The sequence below is a fragment of the Anabrus simplex genome, chromosome 2 (assembly GCF_040414725.1).
Source record: "Anabrus simplex isolate iqAnaSimp1 chromosome 2, ASM4041472v1, whole genome shotgun sequence".
NCBI lineage: Eukaryota > Metazoa > Arthropoda > Insecta > Orthoptera > Tettigoniidae > Anabrus > Anabrus simplex.
The window spans coordinates 70,920,998-70,930,123 of record NC_090266.1 but is presented as its reverse complement, the minus strand read 5'-3'; the positions used below and the strand labels follow the sequence as shown (position 1 = coordinate 70,930,123).

General features: G+C 41.1%; 1 pseudogene; it reads right to left on the bottom strand.

Moving 5' to 3' along the window:
* Nucleotides 1–1,377: 1,377 nt before the first annotated feature.
* Nucleotides 1,378–1,496, bottom strand: LOC137498671 (5S ribosomal RNA; annotated as a pseudogene).
* Between the last annotated feature and the right edge of the window lie 7,630 nt (nt 1,497–9,126).

Below are 9,126 nucleotides of genomic sequence, written 5' to 3'. Positions count from 1 at the left end.
TTTCCAGTGCTTAACACTACGGGTAGTACTACAGGTTGAGTTTAGTACTAGCTTAACATTATAAGTGAAGTTAATCCATAATTACCCAACAACAACAAGAGTACAACAAGCAATTCCATGGAAAGAAAATATGACAAGAAATACTGCTAGTTTAATTTTCGAAATCCAGCGTCATTATATACAAATTCACACACAACTTAATTATTTCCAGTACGTAACACTATGGCTTACAATACTGCACCCTTGCAGAGCCATATGATGGGTGCAATACTATAGGTTGAACTTACTACTAGCTTAACCCTACAAGTGATAATAAAGTAATATTGAAAACATAACTACAAAGAAACTACAACAACACGAGAACAAAAAGCAATCCTTGGAAAAAATATTACAAGAAATACTATTATTTTAACATTCTAAATCCCGCATCATCGTATACAGCTTCATACACAACTTAATTATTTCTAGTTCTTAACATTATGGCCTACAAAACTAATGGTTGAGCTTACTACTAGCTTAACATTACAAGTGATAATAAAATAATGTTAAAACATAATTATCCAACAACAAAAACAACAACAACGACATCTGCAACAACAAGAGCACAACAAGCAATTATATGGAAAGAAAATTTTAAAAGGAATACTACTAGTTTAACTCTGTAAATCCGGCAACATATACAAATTCACACACAACTTAAGTATTTCCAGTGCTTAACACTACAAGTGATAATAAAATAAACTTAAAACAACAACACCTGGAGTACAACAAGCAATTCTACGGAAAAAATATTACAAGAAATACTGCTAGTTTAACATTCTAAATCCAGCATCATCGTACAAAATTTCATACACAACTCAAGTATTTCCCAGTGCTTAACACTACAGCTTACAATACTACAGTATAGGTTGAACTTACTACTAGCTTAACATTACAAGTGATAATAAAGTTAAAAATATTGGTAATTACCCAAGAACAGAAATTACAACAACATGAGTACAACAAGCCATTCGCCGGAAACAGAATACCACAAGAAAACTACTAATTTCACAACCTAAACCAAGCAGAAAATCACAAATACAGTGTCCTTAATTTAAAAAAAGCTATTTCTTCGGGGCGTCGACCTAGAAAGATCTTTTGCTCTTACTTGTACCATATGTGAGGAACCCGTATGTATTTTGTAAGTGGCGGAAGTGTAAAGTGTTGAATGTGAGGAAAGGAACGTTGAGGACGACACAAACACCCAGTCCCCAGGCCAAGGATATTAATCATTTACAATTAAGAACCCCTGACCCGGCCTGGAATCAAACCCGGTGCCGTCGGGTGACATGCGGACGCGTTGCCCCCTACACCGCGGGGCCGGACTGAAGGGAATTGTGCCAACGGCACGTGGTGTTCCCAAGCGGTCACCCATCCAAGTACAGACCATGCCCAATGTTTCGTAACTGCTGTGATCGGACGAGAAGTGGTGTGTTCAACATGGTATGGCCGTTAGCTGTACTTAATTTACAACTTTTACTTTTCACTTTACACTAGCACTAATGGCCCTCTTAAATTACTTCATACCGGGACTGCTGCAGGCAATTTATTCCAATCCCTTGTGGTCCAGCTGCGACATGACGCTCATGTTACACCATATTTCAAAACTTTGTGATGGCTGCGCATAAATGAACGAAGGAATTTTCACCTAATGACACTTGTTTACCAAGCGCTCTCGACGAACACTTATAATTACCTGGTTCTGTATGAGTTGCGCCGAGTAAAAGTTGCGCCGTGGAGATTCCCCGCCGGGAGTAGAAGTGGTTTGACAGCTGTCTTAAGCATCTGCTACCTGCGCTGCACCGCGGGGGGTTATTTCCAACTTCAAGGAATGTCTGTGAATATCTGTAGTACTGAGATTTTGAAATTAATATATAAAAAATATCATTCACTTTATTTATTTTGCTATTGGCTTTACGTCGCACCGACACAGATAGGTCTTACGGCGACGATGGGACAGGAAAGGGCTAGGAGTGGGAAGGAATCGGCTGTGGCCTTAATTAAGGTACAGCCCCAGCATTTGCCTGGTGTGAAAATTGGAAACCACGGAAAACCATTTTCAGGGCTGCCGACAGTGAGGTTCGAACCTACTATCTCCCGAATACTGGATACTGGCCGCACTTAAGCGACTGCAGCTATCGAGCTCGGTATTCACTCTATCAATGTTGGTTTCTTGCACATTTAGAAAACCTGCATCGTATTTATATCAGTGGGTGAAATGTGTATAACTACGTAGTTTGACTTAATTTACAAACCAAGTGTGGAAACATGGAATCAGTCTTTCAGTCTTATGAAGAATATCCACAGCCTGTTTGTAGCTAACTGACAGGGTCAGGAATAGAATGAATGAAGGTTGAAATACCGTTAAAGGAAGAAAATACTGCCGAATGCGAGATCTGACGTGCTTTTGCGGACAAAGATTAATGGATGGCAAATGAAATGTAGCGATTTTTTTAAAAATAAAGAATGACCAGTGCAAACAGAAAAAAACTGTCTCACCCTACGTTTCCCCGACATGCACCCCTTATGAAGTGATAGGGCTCAAGAATGAACCATAGCTACTGCCAAAGAAAGGAAATTGTGTGCCCTGGCGAGGCTTGTCGCATTCCCCATGGTATACAAGATTAATAAATGACAAATGAAATTGTTTCAAACAGTGATGCTGATATAAATATGAAGAAATCAGAAATAATATTTTGAACGCCAGCTTTGTATGTTTCTGCCATTTTGTTAGCTAAAACATACAATAAAATGCTGGGAATGTTGAAGGAGAGAATTCCCGACTGAAAACCCGAAAGGGTGATCAGGTGATCATTGATTTTGAGTCTGCCAGCATTTGTGTTTTGAAACAGTCATTTCCATTAGCTGAAATACAAGGATGTTTCATTTTCTCCAGTGTATTTGGAGAAAGGTACAGGAAATCGGACTGACAACACTCTACAAAGAATATCAAGAAGTGAGGCTGACAATTCGGAAGTGCGGGGGCTCTTGCCTTCTTGAAGCCTGAAGATGTGGAAGAGGGCTGGCTCTATATCCACGAAGAAGCGCCAAAGAATCCTAAACTTCTCCAGTTTTTGGACTATTTTGTGGAAAAATGGCTTGAAAATTATAATGTACCACAAGCAATCTGGATCTGCCACGAAGACGCCACAGAACAACAAATGCTGTTGAAGGGTGGCACCACAAAATTAACAGTATTCTAGGGAGAACGCACCCACGAGTTAAAGATCTCATTTTGTGTCTCAAATACGAAGCAGAAAGCTCGAATTTTAAGATTGCCAGGAATGAACTTCATCTTGAGGGCAAAAGAAGAAAAAGAAGTTACGTGCAGTTAGACCAAAGGATCTTGAGAGGAACGGAGGTCTATTTGGAAAGCGGTAATGTAATCATTCTGAAACACGAAACTTCCCTGTGGAATTCCCAAACAAGACCTCTAGTTCCTAGAATGATTAATGACCACGGCGCAAGTTTTACTGATTTTAACACGGCGCAACATTTACTCAGCGCAACTCATACGACACCAATTACCTATCTTCTAATTTTCGTTTCCTTTCCTCATTCCATGAAATTAGTACCCGTTCTGGGTTCTCTACTTGAAATTCCACTAAATCGAACGAATTCCTACAATCCCTTTTTACTTGCTGCATCGAGACTCTGGAATACACTCCCAATGGACATTCGGTACGTTACTTCCTCTCATAAATTCAAATCTTCCTGCCGAAAGATTTTCCTGGGAACATATAACTGAGTTGTGAGTCATTGTGTGTATGTTGTGTGAATGTGTTTTCTTAATCTATTATGCACTTCAGTCATTATTTTTATTGTTACTATATTTCCTTTTTATAGTAGTATTATTAGTATTGTCCGACTCATTGGCTGAATGGTCAGCGTTGAGGCCTTCGGTTCAGAGGGTCCCGGGTTCGATTCCCGGTCGGGCCGGGGATTTTAATCGTCTCTGATTAATTCTTCTAGCCCGGGGACTGGGTGTTTGTGTTTGTCCCAACACTTTCCTCTTCATATTCACACAACACACTACACTACCAACCACCACAGAAACACGCGATAGTGATTACATCCCTTCATATAGGGTTGGCGTCAGGAAGGGCATCCGGCCGTAAAACAGGGCCAAATCCACATGTGCGACACAGTTCGCACCCGCGACCCCACAGGTGTGGGATAAGCGGTAGAAAAAGAAGAAAAAAGAAGACGTAGTATTATTAGTATTATCACACTAATTGCCGTTTTTGGAGAACCCTAGGATCCGAAATTTTATCCCGCAGGAATTCCTTTTCGTGTCATTAAATCTAGCGACACGAGGCTGACGTCTTTGAGCACCTTCAAATACCACCGGACTGAGCCAGGATCGAACCGCCAAGTTGGTGTCTGAAGGCCAGCGCTCTACCAACCAAGCTACTCAGCCCTGGTGAATTGGATTTAACTCTGATGAACTGGATTACTCTTGGGCCAGGGATTATGTATTTCCTGGAAGAATTTGGGACAAGCAAATTGATCTGAGAGAGCAGATCATGACAAGGAATGATATCACGAAATAATTTGTAGATAAATAAAAGAATAGCAATTACTCGCGTTTTGGCCAAAGATTTGTAGAGTAGCCTTGTGTACTGAAAATTTCCACAACGTAGAGAATTCTGTAAAATACATTTATTCTCTTGTGCAGGACGCTTTCAGTAAAGTAGCATTTTCCTAAAGCATGCTTTAGCCATGCTGTGCTATAATTATCTGCTCCGTCAGTTCTCTTGACATATCATATTCGTATGTGAAGAGAGTTCCCTTCCTCGGTCGAAAATAATTTCCCTGGGGAAAAGTGATGTCGTTATTGAATGTACTGTTGTGCACGCTTAGGAGGATGTGAATGAAACACACGATTACACACTACTCTATGCGACACTCAGCAACTCCTCTTTTCAAATAACGGAGCCTTGACAATTGAACTGATATGACCAGATCATTACCATGCTTCTTCGATACCGCCATATGTCGGTACAGTACTGAGCGAGTTGGCTTCGCGGTTCGGGCCGCATTGATGCGTAGATGACGGGTTTGAAATGCTCCATCGGTAACCCTGATGATGGTTTCCTGTGGCTTCCCATATTGGCAACAGGAAAATAATGAGGCTGAATCTTAATAAGGGCAACGGTTGCTACCTTCCAAATCCTAACCTTTTTTCAATCTCAGCAATACTGAATACATTCGATGGATTACATACATGGATGCATACATACATCATTATAGATCGTTATGCCTTTCAGCGTTCAGTCTGCAAGGCTCTGTGAATTTATTAAACGTCGCGTCGCCTCAATCCTCTATTTGCAACTAGTGCTGTGGTCTCATTTAATTCTACACCTCTTATCTTTAAATCGTTATAAACTGAGTCCAACCATCGTCGTCTTGGTCTCCCTCCACTCTCTTACCCTCCATAACAGAGTCCAATATTCTCCTAGGTAACCTATCCTCCTCCATTCGCCTCACATGACCCCACCACCGTAGCCGGTTTACGCGTACAGCTTCATCCATCGAGTTCATTCCTAACTTAGCGTTTATCTCCTCATTCAGAGTACCCTCCTGACATTGTTCCCACCTGTTTGTACCAGCAATCATTCTCGCAACTTTCATGTCTGTACTTCTAACTTATGTATAAGATATCCTGAGTCGACCCAGCTTTCACTCCCGTGATGCAAAGTTGATCTGAAAACAGACCGATATAAAGATAATTTCGTCCGGGAGCTGACTTCCTTCTTAAGTGTGGCCCCAAAAAACAGCAAAAAATAAAACATGACATCAATTGCAAATATTTTTACATTTACAGTATGAACATTCTAACTCTTCTTGTACCTTGAAAAGAGGTGCAAGCATGTACGGTATGAGTATTTCCAAGAAGCAAGTGTAGTCAGTTTGAAAATAAACTTAATAGGATTGAATATCAGAGATGGAATTTGAAACTGGAACAGGCGAATCATTTCAAATACTTGGAATATGTATTCTCTCAGGACTGCAGTATAGTAAGTGAAATCGAATGAAAGTGCTGGAAAGGAATTGTATTGGATCCGCAGTTGTGATCAGCGGCATTCTGCAAGAAAGGAGTGACCTGCCGGAGGAAATCAATCCTTAGATCGCTTTGTATTAAGGCTGAGTTTTTGTACGGGAGTGAAAGCTGGGTGGGCTCAGGATAACTTACTCGTAAGTTAGATGAAACAAGCATAAACGTAGTGAGAATAATTCGTGATACAAACAGGTGGGAACAGTCGTAGGAGAGCATCCGCAATGAGGAGATAAAATTAAACTAGAAATAAACTCGATGGATGAAGCTGTACGTATGGACCGGTTTGGTGAGGTAATGTGAGATGAGTGGAGGAGGTTAGGTAACTTCAGAAAATAATGGACCCAACCCTGGAGAATAAAATAAGCTGAGGGAGAGGAACTAAACGGAACCATAGAGCTAGTTGTAACTGAAAGACTGTGCAGTCTCGTAGTATAATAATAATTACAATTTTGTGTGACTATTTCTAGTCGGGTGCAGCCCTTGTAAAGCAGACCCTCCGATGAGTCTGGGCGGCATCTGCCATGTGTAGGTAGCTGCCTGGTATTGTGGTGGAGGATAGTGTTATTTGTGGTGTGTGAGTTGCAGGGATGTTGAGGGCAGCACAAACACCCAGCCCCCGAGCCGCTGGAATTAACCAATGAAGGTTAGTTTTCGCGACCCTGCCGGGAATCGAACCCGGTACCCTCTGGACCAAAGGCCAGCACGATAACCGTTTAACCATGGAGACGGACGTCTCGTAGTTATTTCAGCGCAGAATGCAGATAGAAACATTTAAGTGCACACCATTCTATAAAGAAGGCAAATTCATATATGTTCTCTTTGATAACAACTAATTTAAATTCCCTTCTGTTCACACGATAGGAAAGAGTTCCACTTACGGTGTCAATTGAAGTTACTAAAATTCAACAACTTCGTTTCGTAGCCTCCCGGTAAGTTGAAGAAGTCATCCGCGTCAAAATTAAACGCCTTTGCATCTATAAAAATGTCCCGCATGTAATAATGATGAATGTGATATCTACTAACTGATTTTCAGAGGGGCACTACTGCGAGCAGGAAGGTTTGGTCAGAATATAAAGAGAGAATAACCGGGCGGTCGCTCCCAGCACGTTCCTGAGCGCTAAACTTCTAATGCAACCCCTTGCTTTAGTAAGCCTTGTTTTCGACCGCATAGTACTAGGCTTGTATACGGTACAGCAGCACGACATTTGCTGTCTAAATATCGGCAATGGCTAGTGTGTTCAGCAACGACTTATACACAGACATCATTTTAATCTGTAGAAAATCTGGTCGGAATGCAGCCGAAACACGCAGACAGTATGCACAGGAGTTTCCAAACCGACGTCTGCCTTCTATATACGTATTTCGCCGAACATAGTTACAATTAAGAGGTAATAGGTCGTTAAAGGCACATACCAGCAGGGACAGACCCGTCTGTGACAATGCTGACGTTGTTCAGAGTGTACTGCAATACTTTGAACGCAATGTTTTCCCAAACACATGGCAAGCTGCTATAACAAAGACATTCACAATAAGATAAAACAAGTAGAAGACTAGGAAAGCAGCTGGAATTGATAAGATGTCTGGGAATATATTAAAAGCAATTGGTTGGGATACTTACAGTACTTTCAGTACTTAGGGTATCTGAATATTGCCTGCGTGATTGAGTGTTTCCAAATGAATAGAAAGTTGATATATAAGCCCATGTGTATAAAGGAAAGGGTGATAAACATGAAGCCGATAACTGAAGGGCCCGCGCAAGGACCAGACAGTTCCCCTTTTGGTCAATTTCTGTTTTTTTTTTGCTGTAAGCTACCGTTAAAAATAGCTCTAGCCTACATGCCGGTGCAAGAACTGCGCTGTTCCACTGATTTGGTGGGTAGTAGGAGTGTAAAAGGTGCTGTCGGGGTTGATTTTAACTGTTTCTGCCGGCGCATGAACCCAGAGAGCTCCTGGAGCTGTCTGCTTCTTACAGCGGCTATAGTTCAATGTTCGACCACTCGGAGCTGTGCACCTTTGGTATAATCGAGAAGGAAAAACGAAAGCGAGAATATATTTGTCGTGCCCTCGTATAGAATGCGAGTCGCAAGTTCATTGTTCATGGTGTAACACGAACAATGCTTTGGGACTACACTACTCACTTCAAAACCTTCCTCAAAACCAAGGTCAGTCCTCGTAAAGGTGCAACGTTGACAGTGTCAGAATATAGATACGTTGAATACAACAGCAATGGACTGTCGTGCAGTGTCAATGCGACTACCATGGTAAGCGATGACTTTGTTTTGAGAAAGCAGAAGCTACTCTTGTCTTACCAGGCGCATCAAGCGTTCTACATCCCAGTGTCATAAAAGTCAATGCAAATAAGGCAAAGAATGTTAAAGATGTAGCTTCGAAATATGTTCCACCTGACTGTTTTTGATTCTACAACCAGATAGTTTCAACTGGGAGTCATGATACAACTGGTGATGATTTGGTGCTGTATAATGATGAACTACCTGTGAACCTCTTTTCCTTGGTGCACTGTAAACGACATTCACTCTCACAGTAAGTCTGCTGTATAATAAAGTATTTTACTTTGATAACTCAGGTTAATAATACTAGTTATTGCATTCTCCATAGTAAACATACAGTAGTTTACCGGAGCATGAAACAAGACAGCTCCAGCAGTTGTGTGAACACAACCCGTATCATTTCTACTTCAATGTGTATGTTACTACTGCTTCTAGCTAGTGTACATACTGTAAATGACCCTTACTTTTCAACATATAACTATTTTATGAAGTTTTTGTGTCTCCTGAACATTTTTATATTTTGGACCTGTCTGGCTCTTGCGCCCGACCCTTCAATTATCGGCTTCATGTTTATCACCCTTTCCTTTACTTACATGGGCTTCTACATCAACTTTCCATTAATTTGGAATCACTCATTCACGCAGACAATATTCAAATACTGCAAGTACTCTAAGTATCCCAACCAATTGCTTTTAATATATTCCCAGAAATCGTATCAGTTCCAGCTGCTTTCCTAGT